This window comes from Anomaloglossus baeobatrachus, chromosome 11, assembly GCF_048569485.1.
Source record: "Anomaloglossus baeobatrachus isolate aAnoBae1 chromosome 11, aAnoBae1.hap1, whole genome shotgun sequence".
NCBI classification, from domain to species: domain Eukaryota; kingdom Metazoa; phylum Chordata; class Amphibia; order Anura; family Aromobatidae; genus Anomaloglossus; species Anomaloglossus baeobatrachus.
The window spans coordinates 86719054-86736338 of NC_134363.1; positions in this window are offsets into that span (position 1 = coordinate 86719054).

Below are 17285 nucleotides of genomic sequence, written 5' to 3' on the forward strand. Positions count from 1 at the left end.
CAATCTCAAGCACCTCTGCATTACACCCTTCTGCTCACTTTTACTAAGCTACTATACTAGCAAACACAGCAGAAACTTAGTGGCATCCAAAAAGTGGCTGTTGTACTCAATTTATGTCCCATTGGTGCCAAGCAATCTCAAGCATCTCTGCATTACACCCTTCTGCTCACTTTTACTAAGCTATTATTCTAGAAAACACAGCAGAAACTTAGTGGCATCCAAAAAGTGGCTGTTGTCCTCCATTTGTGTCCCACTGGTGCCAAGCAATCTCAAGCACCTCTGCATTACACCCTTCTGCTCACTTTTACTGAGCTATTATACTAGCAAACAGAGCAGAAACTTAGTGGCATCCAAAAAGTGGCTGTTGTACTCCATTTGTGTCCCACTGGTGCCAAGCAATCTCAAGCACCTCTGCATTACACCCTTCTGCTCACTTTTACTAAGCTATTATACTAGCAAACACAGCAGAAACTTAGTGGCATTCAAAAAGTGGCTGTTGTACTCTATTTGTGTCCCACTGGTGCCAAGTAATCTCAAGCACCTCTGCATTACACCCTTCTGCTCACTTTTACTAAGCTATTATACTAGCAAACACAGCAGAAACTTAGTGGAATCCAAAAAGTGGCTGTTGTACTCCATTTGTGTCCTACTGGTGCCAAGCAATCTCAAGCACCTCTGCATTAGACCCTTCTGCTCAGTTTTACTAAGCTATTATACTAGCAAACACAGCATAAACTTAGTGGCATCCAAAAAGTGGCTGTTGTACTCCATTTATGTCCCACTGGTGCCAAGCAACCTAAAGCATCTCTGCATTACACCCTTCTGCTCACTTTTACTAAGCTATTATACTGGAAAACACAGCAGAAACTTAGTGGCATCCAAAAAGTGGCTGTTGTACTCCATTTGTGTCCCACTGGTGCCAAGTAATCTCAAGCACCTCTGCATTATACCCTTCTGCTCACTTTTACTAAGCTATTATACTAGCAAACACAGCAGAAACTTAGTGGCATCCAAAAAGTGGCTGTTGTACACCATTTGTGTACTACTGGGGCCAAGCAATCTCAAGCACCTCTGCATTACACCCTTCTGCTCACTTTTACTAAGCTACTATACTAGCAAACACAGCAGAAACTTAGTGGCATCCAAAAAGTGGCTGTTGTTCTCCATTTGTGTCCCACTGGTGCCAAGCAATCTCAAGCACCTCTGCATTACACTCTTCTGCTCACTTTTACTAAGCTATTATACTAGCAAACACAGCAGAAACTTAGTGGCATCCAAAAAGTGGCTGTTTTACTCCATTTGTGTCCCACTGGTGCCAAGCAATCTCCAGCACCTCTGCATTACACCCTTCTTCTCACTTTTATTAAGCTATTATACTAGCAAACACAGCAGAAACTTAGTGGCATCCAAAAAGTGGCTGTTGTTCTCCATTTGTGTCCCACTGGTGCCAAGCAATCTCAAGCACCTCTGCATTACACCCTTCTGCTCACTTTTACTAAGCTATTATACTAGCAAACACAGCAGAAACTTAGTGGCATCCAAAAAGTGGCTGTTGTACTTTATTTGTGTCCCACTGGTGCCAAGCAATCTCAAGTATCTCTGCATTACACCCTTCTTCTCACTTTTACTAAGCTATTATACTAGCAAACACAGCAGAAATTTAGTGGCATCCAAAAAGTGGCTGCTGTACTCCATTTGTGTCCCACTGGTGCCAAGAAATCTCAAGCACCTCTGCATTACACCCTTCTGCTCACTTTTACTAACCTATTATACTAGCAAACAGAGCAGAAACTTAGTGGCATCCAAAAAGTGGCTGTTGTACTCCATTTGTGTCCCACTGGTGCCAAGCAATCTCAAGCACCTCTGCATTCCACCCTTCTGCTCACTTTTACTAAGCTATTATACTAGCAAACACAGCAGAAACTTAGTGGCATCCAAAAAGTAGCTGTTGTACTCAAAATGTGTCCCACTGGTGCCAAGCAATCTCAAGCATCTCTGCATTACACCCTTCTGTTCACTTTTACTAAGATATTATACTAGCAAACACAGCAGAAACTTAGTGGCATCCAAAAAGTGGCTGTTGTACTCCATTTGTGTCCCACTGGTGCCAAGCAATCTCAAGCACCTCTGCATTACACCCTTCTGCTCACTTTTTCTAAGCTATTATACTAGCAAACACAGCAGAAACTTAGTGGCATCCAAAAAGTGGCTGTTGTACTACATTTGTGTCCCATTCGTGCCAAGCAATCTCAAGCACCTCTGCATTACACCCTTCTGCTCACTTTTACTAAGCTACTATACTAGCAAACACAGCAGAAACTTAGTGGCATCCAAAAAGTGGCTGTTGTACTCCATTTGTGTCCCACTGGTGCCAAGCAATCTCAAGCACCTCTGCATTACACGCTTCTGCTCACTTTTACTAAGCTATTATACTAGCAAACACAGAAGAAACTTAGTGGCATCCAAAAAGTCGCTGTTGTATTCCATGTGTGTCCCACTGTTGCCAAGCAATCTCAAGCATCTCTGCATTACACCCTTCTGCTCACTTTTACTAAGCTAAGGGTGAAATGCAGAGATCCTTAAGATTGCTTGGCACCAGTGGGACACAAATGGAGTACAACAGCCACTTTTTGGATTCCAATAAGTTTCTGTTGTGTTTGCTAGTATAATAGCTTAGTAAAAGTGAGCAGAAGGGTGTAATGCAGAGGTGCTTGAGATTGATTGGCACCAGTGGGACACAAAGGGAGTACAACAGCCACTTTTTGGATGACACTAAGTTTCTGCTGTGTTTGCTAGTATAATAGCTTAGTAAAAGTGAGCAGAAGGGTGTAATGCCGAGGTGCTTAAGATTGCTTTGCACCAGTAGGACACACATGGAGTACAATGGCCACTTTTTGGATGCCACTAACTTTCTGCTCTGTTTGCTTGTGTAATAGCTTAGTAAAAGTGAGCAGAAGGGTGTAATGCAGAGGCACTTGAGATTGCTTGGCACGAATGGGACACAAATGGAGTACAACAGCCACTTTTTGGATTCCAATAAGTTTCTGTTGTGTTTGCTAGTATAATAGCTTAGTAAAAGTGAGCAGAAGGGTGTAATGCAGAGGTGCTTGAGATTGATTGGCACCAGTGGGACACGAATGGAGTACAATGGCCACTTTTTGGATGCCACTAAGTTTCTGCTGTGTTTGCTTGTATAATAGCTTAGAAAAAGTGAGCAGAAGGGTGTAATGCAGAGGTGCTTGAGATTGCTTGGCACCAGTGGGTCACAAATGGACTACAACCGCCACTTTTTGGATGCCACTAAGTTTCTGCTGTGTTTGCTAGTATAATAGCTTAGTAAAAGTGAGCAGAAGGGTGTAATGCAGAGGTGCATGAGATTGCTTGGCACCAGTGGGACACAAATGGAGTACAAAAGCCACTTTTTGGATTCCACTAAGTTTCTGCTGTGTTTGCTAGTATAATAGCTTAGTAAAAGTGAGCAGAATGGTGTAATGCAGAGGAGCTTGAGATTTCTTGGCACCAGTGGGACACAAATGGAGTACAACAGCCACTTTTTGGATGCCACTAAGTTTCTGCTGTGTTTGCTAGAATAATAGCTTAGTAAAAGTGAGCAGAAGGGTGTAATGCCGAGGAGCTTGAGATTGCTTGGCACCAGTGGGACATAAATGGAGTACAACAGCCACTTTTTGGATGCCACTAAGTTTCTGCTGTGTTTGCTAGTATATTAGCTTAGAAAAAGTAAGCAGAAGGGTGTAATGCAGAGGTGCTTGAGATTTCTTGGCACCAGTGGGACACAAATGGAGTACAACAGCCACTTTTTGGATGCCACTAAGCTTCTGCTGTGTTTGCTAGTATAATAGCTTAGAAAAAGTGAGTAGAACGGTGTAATGCTTGAGATTGCTTGGCACCAGTGGGACAAAAATGGAGTACAACAGCCACTTTTTGGATGCCACTAAGTTTCTGCTCTGTTTGCTAGTATAATAGCTTAGCAAAAGTGAGCAGAAGGGTGTAATGCAGAGGTGCTTGAGATTTCTTGGCACCAGTGGGACACAAATGGAGTACAACAGCCACTTTTTGGATGCCACTAAGTTTCTGCTGTGTTTGCTAGTATAATAACTTAGTAAAAGTGAGAAAAAGGATGTAATGCAGAGGTGATTGAGATTGCTTGGCACCAGTGGGACACAAAAGGAGTACAACAGCCACTTTTTGGATGCCACTAAGTTTCTGCTGTGTTTGCTAGTATAATAGCTTAGTAAAAGTGAGCAGGAGGGTGTAATGCAGAGGTGCTGGAGATTGCTTGGCACCAGTGGGACACAAATGGAGTACAACAGCCACTTTTTGGATGCCACTAAGTTTCTGCTGTGTTTGCTAATATAATAGCTTAGTAAAAGTGAGCAGAAGGGTGTAATGCAGAGGTGCTTGAGATTACTTGGCACCAGTGGGACACAAATGGAGTACAACAGCCACTTTTTGAATTCCACTAAGTTTCTGCTGTGTTTGCTAGTATAATAGCTTAGTAAAAGTCAGCAGAAGGGTGTAATGCAGAGGTGCTTGAGATTTCTTGGCACCAGTGGGACACAAATGGAGTACAACAGCCACTTTTTGGATGCCACTAAGTTTCTGCTGTGTTTGCTAGAATAATAGCTTAGTAAAAGTAAGCAGAAAGGTGTAATGCAGAGGAGCATGAGATTGTCTGGCACCAGTGGGACACAAATGGAGTACAACAGCCACTTTTTAGATGCCACTAAGTTTCTGCTGTGTTTGCTAGTATAATAGCTTAGTAAAAGTGAGCAGAAGGGTGTAATGCAGAGGTGCTGGAGATTGCTTGGCACCAGTGGGACACAAATGGAGTACAACAGCCACTTTTTGGATGCCACTAAGTTTCTGCTGTGTTTGCTAGTATAATAGCTTAGTAAAAGTGAGCAGAAGGGTGTAATGCAGAGGTGCTTGAGATTACTTGGCACCAGTGGGACACAAATGGAGTACAACAGCCACTTTTTGGATTCCACTAAGTTTCTGCTGTGTTTGCTAGTATAATAGCTTAGTAAAAGTGAGCAGAATGGTGTAATGCAGAGGAGCTTGAGATTTCTTGGCACCAGTGGGACACAAATGGAGTACAACAGCCACTTTTTGGATGCCACTAAGTTTCTGCTGTGTTTGCTAGAATAATAGCTTAGTAAAAGTGAGCAGAAGGGTGTAATGCAGAGGTCCTTAAGATTGCTTTGCACCAGTAGGACACACATGGAGTACAATGGCCACTTTTTGGATGCCACTAAGTTTCTGCTGTGTTTGCTAGTATAATAGCTTAGTAAAAGTGAGCAGAAGATTATAATGCAGAGGTGCTTAAGATTGCTTTGCACCAGTCGGACACACATTGAGTACAAGGGCCACTTTTTGGATGCCACTAAGTTCTTGCTGTGTTTGCTAGTATAATAGCTTAGAAAAAGGGAGTAGAAGAGTGTAATGCTTGAGATTGCTTGGCACCAGTGGGACACAAATGGAGTACAACAGCCACTTTTTGGATGCCACTAAGTTTCTGCTCTGTTTGCTAGTATAATAGCTTAGCAAAAGTGAGCAGAAGGGTGTAACGCAGAGGTGCTTGAGATTGCTTGGCACCAGTGGGACACAAATGGAGTAAAACAGCCACTTTTTGGATGCCACTAAGTTTCTGCTGTGTTTGCTAGTATAATAGCTTAGTAAAAGTGAGAAGAAGGGTGTAATGCAGAGGTAATTGAGATTGCTTAGCACCAGTGGGACACAAATAGAGTATAACAGCCACTTTTTGGATGCCACTAAGTTTCTGCTGTGTTTGCTAGTATAATAGCTTAGGAAAAGTGAGCAGAATGGTGTAATGCAGAGGAGCTTGAGATTTCTTGGCATCAGTGGGACACAAATGGAGTGCAACAGCCACTTTTTGGATGCCACTAAGTTTCTGCTGTGTTTGCTAAAATAATAGCTTAGTAAAAGTGAGCAGAAGGGTGTAATGCAGAGGAGCTTGAGATTGCTTGGCATCAGTGGGACACAAATGGAGTACAACAGCCACTTTTTGGATGCCACTAAGTTTCTGCTGTGTTTGCTAGTATAAAAGCTTAGAAAAAGTAAGCAGAAGGGTGTAATGCAGAGGTGCTTGAGATTGCTTGGCACCAGTGGGACACAAATGGAGAACAACAGCCACTTTTTGGATGCCACTAAGTTTCTGCTGTGTTTGCTAGTATAATAGCTTAGTAAAAGTGAAAAGAAGGGTGTAATGCAGAGGTGATTGAGATTGCTTGGCACTAGTGGGACACAAATGGAGTACAACAGCCACTTTTTGGATGCCACTAAGTTTCTACTGTGTTTGCTAGTATAATAGCTTAGTAAAAGTGAGCAGGAGGGTGTAATGCAGAGGTGCTGGAGATTGCTTGGCACCAGTGGGACACAAATGGAGTACAACAGCCACTTTTTGGAAGCCACTAAGTTTATGCTGTGTTTGCTAGTATAATAGCATAGTAAAAGTGAGCAGAAGGGTGTAATGCAGAGGTGCTTGAGATTGCTTGGCACCAGTGGGACACAAATGGAGAACAACAGCCACTTTTTGGATGCCACTAAGTTTCTGCTGTGTTTGCTAGTATAATAGCTTAGTAAAAGTGAGCAGAATGGTGTAATGCAGAGATGCTTGAGATTGCTTGGCACCAGTGGGACACAAAGGGAGTACAATAACTACTTTTTGGACGCCACTAAGTTTCTGCTGTGTTTGCTAGTATAATAGCTTAGTAAAAGTGAGCAGAAGGGTGTAATGCAGAGGTGCTTGAGATTACTTGGCACCAGTGGGACACAAATGGAGTACAACAGCCACTTTTTGGATTCCACTAAGTTTCTGCTGTGTTTGCTAGTATAATAGCTTAGTAAAAGTCAGCAGAAGGGTGTAATGCAGAGGTGCTTGAGATTTCTTGGCACCAGTGGGACACAAATGGAGTACAACAGCCACTTTTTGGATGCCACTAAGTTTCTGCTGTGTTTGCTAGTATATTAGCATAGTAAAAGTGAGCAGAAGGGTGTAATGCAGAGGAGCTTGAGATTTCTTGGCACCAGTGGGACACAAATGGATTACAACAGCCACTTTTTGGATGCCACTAAGTTTCTGCTGTGTTTGCTAGTATAATAGCTTAGTAAAAGTGAGAAGGGTGTAATGCAGAGGAGCTTGAGATTACTTGGCACCAGTGGGACACAAATGGAGTACAACAGCCACTTTTTGGATGCCACTAAGTTTCTGCTCTGTTTGCTAGTATAATAGCTTAGTAAAAGTGAGCAGAAGGGTGTAATGCAGAGGTGCTTGAGATTTCTTGGCACCAGTGGGACACAAATGGAGTATAACAGCCACGTTTTGGATGCCACTAAGTTTCTGCTGTGTTTGCTAGTATAATATCTTAGTAAAAGTGAGCAGAAGGGTGTAATGCAGAGGTGCTTAAGATTGCTTTGCACCAGTAGGACACACATTGAGTACAATGGCCACTTTTTGGATGCCACTAAGTTTCTGCTGTGTTTGCTAGTATAATAGCTTAGAAAAAGTGAGCAGAACGGAGTAATGCTTGAGATTGCTTGGCACCAGTGGGACACAAATGGAGTACAACAGCCACTTTTTGGATGCGACTAAGTTTCTGCTGTGTTTGCTAGTATAATAGCTTAGTAAAAGTGAAAAGAAGGGTGTAATGCAGAGGTGAAGGAGATTGCTTGGCACCAGTGGGACACAAATGGAGTACAACAGCCACTTTTTTGAAGCCACTAAGTTTATGCTCTGTTTGCTAGTATAATAGCATAGTAAAAGTGAGCAGAAGGGTGTAATGCAGACGTGCTTGAGATTGCTTGGCACCAGTGGGACACAAATGGAGAACAACAGCCACTTTTTGGATGCCACTAAGTTTCTGCTGTGTTTGCTAGTATAATAGCTTAGTAAAAGTGAGCAGAAGGGTGTAATGCAGAGATGCTTGAGATTGCTTGGCACCAGTGGGACACAAAGGGAGTACAATAGCTACTTTTTGGACGCCACTAAGTTTCTGCTGTGTTTGCTAGTATAATAGCTTAGTAAAAGTGAGCAGAAGGGTGTAATGCAGAGGTGCTTGAGATTACTTGTCACCAGTGGGACACAAATGGAGTACAACAGCCACTTTTTGGATTCCACTAAGTTTCTGCTGTGTTTGCTAGTATAATAGCTTAGTAAAAGTCAGCAGAAGGGTGTAATGCAGAGGTGCTTGAGATTTCTTGGCACCAGTGGGACACAAATGGAGTACAACAGCCACTTTTTGGATGCCACTAAGTTTCTGCTGTGTTTGCTAGTATAATAGCATAGTAAAAGTGAGCAGAAGGGTGTAATGCAGAGTTTCTTGAGATTTCTTGGCACCAGTGGGACACAAATGGATTACAACAGCCACTTTTTGGATGCCACTAAGTTTCTGCTGTGTTTGCTCGTATAATAGCTTAGTAAAAGTGAGAAGAAGGGTGTAATGCAGAGGTGATTGAGATTGCTTGGCACCAGTGGGACACAAATGGAGTACAACAGCCACTTTTTGGATGCCACTAAGTTTCTGCTGTGTTTGCTAGTATAATAGCTTAGTAAAAGTGAGCAGGAGGGTGTAATGCAGAGGTGCTGCAGATTGCTTGGCACCAGTGGGAAACAAATGGAGTACAACAGCCACTTTTTGGATGCCACTAAGTTTCTGCTGTGTTTGCTAGTATAATAGCATAGTAATAGTGAGCAGAAGGGTGTAATGCAGAGGTGCTTGAGGTTGCTTGGCACCAGTGGGACACAAATGGAGAACAACAGCCACTTTTTGGATGCCACTAAGTTTCTGCTGTGTTTGCTAGTATAATATCTTAGTAAAAGTGAGCAGAAAGGTGTAATGCAGAGATGCTTGAGATTGCTTGGCACTAGTGGGAAACAAAGGGAGTACAATAGCTACTTTTTGGACGCCACTAAGTTTCTGCTGTGTTTGCTAGTATAATAGCTTAGTAAAAGTGAGCAGAAGGGTGTAATGCAGAGGTGCTTGAGATTTCCTGGCACCAGTGGGACACAAATGGAGTACAACAGCCACTTTTTGGATGCCACTAAGTTTCTGCTGTGTTTGCTAGTATAATAGATTAGTAAAAGTGAGCAGAAGGGTGTAATGCAGAGGTGTTTGAGATTGCTTGGAACCAGTGGGACACAAATGGAGTACAACAGCCACTTTTTGGATGCCACTAAGTTTCTGCTGTGTTTGCTAGTATAATAGCTTAGAAAAAGTAAGCAGAAGGGTGTAATGCAGAGGTGCTTGAGATTGCTTGGCACCAGTGAGACACAAATGGAGTACAACAGCCATTTTTTGGATGCCACTAAGTTTCTGCTGTGTTTGCTCGTATAATAGCTTAGTAAAAGAGAGCAGAAGGGTGTAATGTAGAGGTGCTTAAGATTGCTTTGCACCAGTAGGACACACATGGAGTACAATGGCCACTTTTTGGATGCCACTAAGTTTCTGCTGTGTTTGCTAGTATAATAGCTTTGAAAAAGTGAGCAGAAGGGTGTAATGCTTGAGATTGCTTGGCACCAGTGAGACACAAATGGAGTACAACAGCCAATTTTTGGATGCCACTAAGTTTCTGCTGTGTTTGCTAGTATAATAGCTTAGTAAAAGTGAGAAGAAGGGTGTAATGCAGAGGTGATTGAGATTGCTTGGCACCAGTTGGACAGAAATGGAGTACAACAGCCACTTTTTGGATGCCACTAAGTTTCTGCTGTGTTTGCTAGCATAATAGCTTAGTAAAATTGAGCAGAAGGGTGTAGAGCAGAGGTGCTTGAGATTGCTTGGCACCAGTGGGACACAAATGGAAAACAACAGCAACTTTTTGGATGCCACTAATTTTATCCTGTGTTTGCTAGTATAATAGCTTAGTAAAAGTGAGCAGAAGGGTAAAATGCAGAGATGCTTGAGATTGCTGGGCACCAGTGGGACACAAATGGAGTACAACAGCTACTTTTTGGATGCCACTACGTTTCTGCTGTGTTTGCTAGTATAATAGCTTAGTAAAAGTGAGCAGAAGGGTGTAATGCAGAGGTGCTTGAGATTACTTGGCACCAGTGGGACACAAATGGAGTACAACAGCCACTTTTTGGATTCCACTAAGTTTCTGCTGTGTTTGCTAGTATAATAGCTTAGTAAAAGTCAGCAGAAGGGAGTAATGCAGAGGTGCTTGAGATTTCTTGGTACCAGTGGGACACAAATGGAGTACAACAGCCACTTTTTGGATGCCACTAAGTTTCTGCTGTGTTTGCTAGTATAATAGCTTAGTAAAAGTGAGCAGAAGGGTGTAATGCAGAGATGCTTGAGATTGCTTGGCACCAGTGGGACACAAAGGGAGTACAATAGCTACTTTTTGGACGACACTAAGTTTCTGCTGTGTTTGCTAGTATAATAGCTTAGTAAAACTGAGCAGAAGGGTGTAATGCAGAGGTGCTTGAGATTACTTGGCACCAGTGGGACACAAATGGAGTACAACAGCCACTTTTTGGATTCCACTAAGTTTCTGCTGTGTTTGCTAGTATAATAGCTTAGTAAAAGTCAGCAGAAGGGTGTAATGCAGAGGTGCTTGAGATTTCTTGGCACCAGTGGGACACAAATGGAGTACAACAGCCACTTTTTGGATGCCACTAAGTTTCTGCTGTGTTTGCTAGTATAATAGCATAGTAAAAGTGAGCAGAAGGGTGTAATGCAGAGTTTCTTGAGATTTCTTGGCACCAGTGGGACACAAATGGATTACAACAGCCACTTTTTGGATGCCACTAAGTTTCTGTTGTGTTTGCTCGTATAATAGTTTAGTAAAAGTGAGAAGAAGGGTGTAATGCAGAGGTGATTGAGATTGCTTTGCACCAGTGGGACACAAATGGAGTACAACAGCCACTTTTTGGATGCCACTAAGTTTCTGCTGTGTTTGCTAGTATAATAGCTTAGTAAAAGTGAGCAGGAGGGTGTAATGCAGAGGTGCTGCAGATTGCTTGGCACCAGTGGGAAACAAATGGAGTACAACAGCCACTTTTTGGATGCCACTAAGTTTCTGCTGTGTTTGCTAGTATAATAGCATAGTAATAGTGAGCAGAAAGGTGTAATGCAGAGGTGCTTGAGATTGCTTGGCACCAGTGGGACACAAATGGAGAACAACAGCCACTTTTTGGATGCCACTAAGTTTCTGCTGTGTTTGCTAGTATAATATCTTAGTAAAAGTGAGCAGAAAGGTGTAATGCAGAGATGCTTGAGATTGCTTGGCACTAGTGGGAAACAAAGGGAGTACAATAGCTACTTTTTGGACGCCACTAAGTTTCTGCTGGGTTTGCTAGTATAATAGCTTAGTAAAAGTGAGCAGAAGGGTGTAATGCAGAGGTGCTTGAGATTTCCTGGCACCAGTGGGACACAAATGGAGTACAACAGCCACTTTTTGGATGCCACTAAGTTTCTGCTGTGTTTGCTAGTATAATAGATTAGTAAAAGTGAGCAGAAGGGTGTAATGCAGAGGTGTTTGAGATTGCTTGGAACCAGTGGGACACAAATGGAGTACAACAGCCACTTTTTGGATGCCACTAAGTTTCTGCTGTGTTTGCTAGAATAATAGCTTAGTAAAAGTGAGCAGAAGGGTGTAATGCAGAGGAGCTTTAGATTGCTTGGCACCAGTGGGACACAAATGGAGTACAACAGCCACTTTTTGGATGCCACTAAGTTTCTGCTGTGTTTGCTAGTATAATAGCTTAGAAAAAGTAAGCAGAAGGGTGTAATGCAGAGGTGCTTGAGATTGCTTGGCACCAGTGAGACACAAATGGAGTACAACAGCCATTTTTTGGATGCCACTAAGTTTCTGCTGTGTTTGCTCGTATAATAGCTTAGTAAAAGAGAGCAGAAGGGTGTAATGTAGAGGTGCTTAAGATTGCTTTGCACCAGTAGGACACACATGGAGTACAATGGCCACTTTTTGGATGCCACTAAGTTTCTGCTGTGTTTGCTAGTATAATAGCTTTGAAAAAGTGAGCAGAAGGGTGTAATGCTTGAGATTGCTTGGCACCAGTGAGACACAAATGGAGTACAGCAGCCAATTTTTGGATGCCACTAAGTTTCTGCTGTGTTTGCTAGTATAATAGCTTAGTAAAAGTGAGAAGAAGGGTGTAATGCAGAGGTGATTGAGATTGCTTGGCACCAGTGGGACAGAAATGGAGTACAACAGCCACTTTTTGGATGCCACTAAGTTTCTGCTGTGTTTGCTAGCATAATAGCTTAGTAAAATTGAGCAGAAGGGTGTAGAGCAGAGGTGCTTGAGATTGCTTGGCACCAGTGGGACACAAATGGAAAACAACAGCAACTTTTTGGATGCCACTAATTTTATCCTGTGTTTGCTAGTATAATAGCTTAGTAAAAGTGAGCAGAAGGGTAAAATGCAGAGATGCTTGAGATTGCTGGGCACCAGTGGGACACAAATGGAGTACAACAGCTACTTTTTGGATGCCACTACGTTTCTGCTGTGTTTGCTAGTATAATAGCTTAGTAAAAGTGAGCAGAAGGGTGTAATGCAGAGGTGCTTGAGATTACTTGGCACCAGTGGGACACAAATGGAGTACAACAGCCACTTTTTGGATTCCACTAAGTTTCTGCTGTGTTTGCTAGTATAATAGCTTAGTAAAAGTCAGCAGAAGGGAGTAATGCAGAGGTGCTTGAGATTTCTTGGTACCAGTGGGACACAAATGGAGTACAACAGCCACTTTTTGGATGCCACTAAGTTTCTGCTGTGTTTGCTAGTATAATAGCTTAGTAGAAGTGAGCAGAAGGGTGTAATGCAGAGATGCTTGAGATTGCTTGGCACCAGTGGGACACAAAGGGAGTACAATAGCTACTTTTTGGACGCCACTAAGTTTCTGCTGTGTTTGCTAGTATAATAGCTTAGTAAAACTGAGCAGAAGGGTGTAATGCAGAGGTGCTTGAGATTACTTGGCACCAGTGGGACACAAATGGAGTACAACAGCCACTTTTTGGATTCCACTAAGTTTCTGCTGTGTTTGCTAGTATAATAGCTTAGTAAAAGTCAGCAGAAGGGTGTAATGCAGAGGTGCCTGAGATTTCTTGGCACCAGTGGGACACAAATGGAGTACAACAGCCACTTTTTGGATGCCACTAAGTTTCTGCTGTGTTTGCTAGTATAATAGCATAGTAAAAGTGAGCAGAAGGGTGTAATGCAGAGTTTCTTGAGATTTCTTGGCACCAGTGGGACACAAATGGATTACAACAGCCACTTTTTGGATGCCACTAAGTTTCTGCTGTGTTTACTCGTATAATAGCTTAGTAAAAGTGAGAAGAAGGGTGTAATGCAGAGGTGATTGAGATTGCTTGGCACCAGTGGGACACAAATGGAGTACAACAGCCACTTTTTGGATGCCACTAAGTTTCTGCTGTGTTTGCTAGTATAATAGCTTAGTAAAAGTGAGCAGGAGGGTGTAATGCAGAGGTGCTGCAGATCGCTTGGCACCAGTGGGAAACAAATGGAGTACAACAGCCACTTTTTGGATGCCACTAAGTTTCTGCTGTGTTTGCTAGTATAATAGCATAGTAATAGTGAGCAGAAGGGTGTAATGCAGAGGTGCTTGAGATTGCTTGGCACCAGTGGGACACAAATGGAGAACAACAGCCACTTTTTGGATGCCACTAAGTTTCTGCTGTGTTTGCTAGTATAATATCTTAGTAAAAGTGAGAAGAAAGGTGCAATGCAGAGATGCTTGAGATTGCTTGGCACTAGTGGGAAACAAAGGGAGTACAATAGCTACTTTTTGGACGCCACTAAGTTTCTGCTGTGTTTGCTAGTATAATAGCTTAGTAAAAGTGAGCAGAAGGGTGTAATGCAGAGGTGCTTGAGATTTCCTGGCACCAGTGGGACACAAATGGAGTACAACAGCCACTTTTTGGATGCCACTAAGTTTCTGCTGTGTTTGCTAGTATAATAGATTAGTAAAAGTGAGCAGAAAGGTGTAATGCAGAGGTGTTTGAGATTGCTTGGAACCAGTGGGACACAAATGGAGTACAACAGCCACTTTTTGGATGCCACTAAGTTTCTGCTGTGTTTGCTAGAATAATAGCTTAGTAAAAGTGAGCAGAAGGGTGTAATGCAGAGGAGCTTTGGATTGCTTGGCACCAGTGGGACACAAATGGAGTACAACAGCCACTTTTTGGATGCCACTAAGTTTCTGCTGTGTTTGCTTGTATAATAGCTTAGAAAAAGTAAGCAGAAGGGTGTAATGCAGAGGTGCTTGAGATTGCTTGGCACCAGTGAGACACAAATGGAGTACAACAGCCATTTTTTGGATTCCACTAAGTTTCTGCTGTGTTTGCTCGTATAATAGCTTAGTAAAAGAGAGCAGAAGGGTGTAATGTAGAGGTGCTTAAGATTGCTTTGCACCAGTAGGACACACATGGAGTACAATGGCCACTTTTTGGATGCCACTAAGTTTCTGCTGTGTTTGCTAGTATAATAGCTTTGAAAAAGTGAGCAGAAGGGTGTAATGCTTGAGATTGCTTGGCACCAGTGAGACACAAATGGAGTACAACAGCCAATTTTTGGATGCCACTAAGTTTCTGCTGTGTTTGCTAGTATAATAGCTTAGTAAAAGTGAGAAGAAGGGTGTAATGCAGAGGTGATTGAGATTGCTTGGCACCAGTGGGACACAAATGGAGTACAACAGCCACTTTTTGGATGCCACTAAGTTTCTGCTGTGTTTGCTAGCATAATAGTTTAGTAAAATTGAGCAGAAGGGTGTAGAGCAGAGGTGCTTGAGATTGCTTGGCACCAGTGGGACACAAATGGAAAACAACAGCAACTTTTTGGATGCCACTAAATTTATCCTGTGTTTGCTAGTATAATAGCTTAGTAAAAGTGAGCAGAAGGGTTAATTGCAGAGATGCTTGAGATTGCTGGGCACCAGTGGGACACAAATGGAGTACAACAGCTACTTTTTGGATGCCACTACGTTTCTGCTGTGTTTGCTAGTATAATAGCTTAGTAAAAGTGAGCAGAAGGGTGTAATGCAGAGGTGCTTGAGATTACTTGGCACCAGTGGGACACAAATGGAGTACAACAGCCACTTTTTGGATTCCACTAAGTTTCTGCTGTGTTTGCTAGTATAATAGCTTAGTAAAAGTCAGCAGAAGGGAGTAATGCAGAGGTGCTTGAGATTTCTTGGTACCAGTGGGACACAAATGGAGTACAACAGCCACTTTTTGGATGCCACTAAGTTTCTGCTGTGTTTGCTAGTATAATATCTTAGTAAAATTGAGCAGAAGGGTGTAATGCAGAGGTGCTTGAGATTGCTTGGCACCAGTGGGACACAAATTGAGTACAACAGCCACTTTTTGGATGCCACCAAGTTTCTGCTGTGTTTGCTAGTATAATAGCTTAAAAAAAGTGAGCAGAAGGGTGTAATGCAGAGGTGCTTGAGATTGCTTGGCACCAGTGGGACACAAATGGAGTACAACAGCCACTTTTTGGATGCCACTATGTTTCTGCTGTGTTTGCTAGTATAATAGCTTAGTAAAAGTCAGCAGAAGGGTGTAATGCAGAGATGCTTGACATTTCTTGGCACCAGTGGGACACAAATGGATTACAACAGCCACTTTTTGGATGCCACTAATTTTCTGCTGTGTTTACTCGTATAATAGCTTAGTAAAAGTGAGAAGAAGGGTGTAATGCAGAGGTGATTGAGATTGCTTGGCACCAGTGGGACACAAATGGAGTACAACAGCCACTTTTTGGATGCCACTAAGTTTCTGCTGTGTTTGCTAGTATAATAGCTTAGTAAAAGTGAGCAGGAGGGTGTAATGCAGAGGTGCTGCAGATCGCTTGGCACCAGTGGGAAACAAATGGAGTACAACAGCCACTTTTTGGATGCCACTAAGTTTCTGCTGTGTTTGCTAGTATAATAGCATAGTAATAGTGAGCAGAAGGGTGTAATGCAGAGGTGCTTGAGATTGCTTGGCACCAGTGGGACACAAATGGAGAACAACAGCCACTTTTTGGATGCCACTAAGTTTCTGCTGTGTTTGCTAGTATAATATCTTAGTAAAAGTGAGAAGAAAGGTGCAATGCAGAGATGCTTGAGATTGCTTGGCACTAGTGGGAAACAAAGGGAGTACAATAGCTACTTTTTGGACGCCACTAAGTTTCTGCTGTGTTTGCTAGTATAATAGCTTAGTAAAAGTGAGCAGAAGGGTGTAATGCAGAGGTGCTTGAGATTTCCTGGCACCAGTGGGACACAAATGGAGTACAACAGCCACTTTTTGGATGCCACTAAGTTTCTGCTGTGTTTGCTAGTATAATAGATTAGTAAAAGTGAGCAGAAAGGTGTAATGCAGAGGTGTTTGAGATTGCTTGGAACCAGTGGGACACAAATGGAGTACAACAGCCACTTTTTGGATGCCACTAAGTTTCTGCTGTGTTTGCTAGAATAATAGCTTAGTAAAAGTGAGCAGAAGGGTGTAATGCAGAGGAGCTTTGGATTGCTTGGCACCAGTGGGACACAAATGGAGTACAACAGCCACTTTTTGGATGCCACTAAGTTTCTGCTGTGTTTGCTTGTATAATAGCTTAGAAAAAGTAAGCAGAAGGGTGTAATGCAGAGGTGCTTGAGATTGCTTGGCACCAGTGAGACACAAATGGAGTACAACAGCCATTTTTTGGATTCCACTAAGTTTCTGCTGTGTTTGCTCGTATAATAGCTTAGTAAAAGAGAGCAGAAGGGTGTAATGTAGAGGTGCTTAAGATTGCTTTGCACCAGTAGGACACACATGGAGTACAATGGCCACTTTTTGGATGCCACTAAGTTTCTGCTGTGTTTGCTAGTATAATAGCTTTGAAAAAGTGAGCAGAAGGGTGTAATGCTTGAGATTGCTTGGCACCAGTGAGACACAAATGGAGTACAACAGCCAATTTTTGGATGCCACTAAGTTTCTGCTGTGTTTGCTAGTATAATAGCTTAGTAAAAGTGAGAAGAAGGGTGTAATGCAGAGGTGATTGAGATTGCTTGGCACCAGTGGGACACAAATGGAGTACAACAGCCACTTTTTGGATGCCACTAAGTTTCTGCTGTGTTTGCTAGCATAATAGTTTAGTAAAATTGAGCAGAAGGGTGTAGAGCAGAGGTGCTTGAGATTGCTTGGCACCAGTGGGACACAAATGGAAAACAACAGCAACTTTTTGGATGCCACTAAATTTATCCTGTGTTTGCTAGTATAATAGCTTAGTAAAAGTGAGCAGAA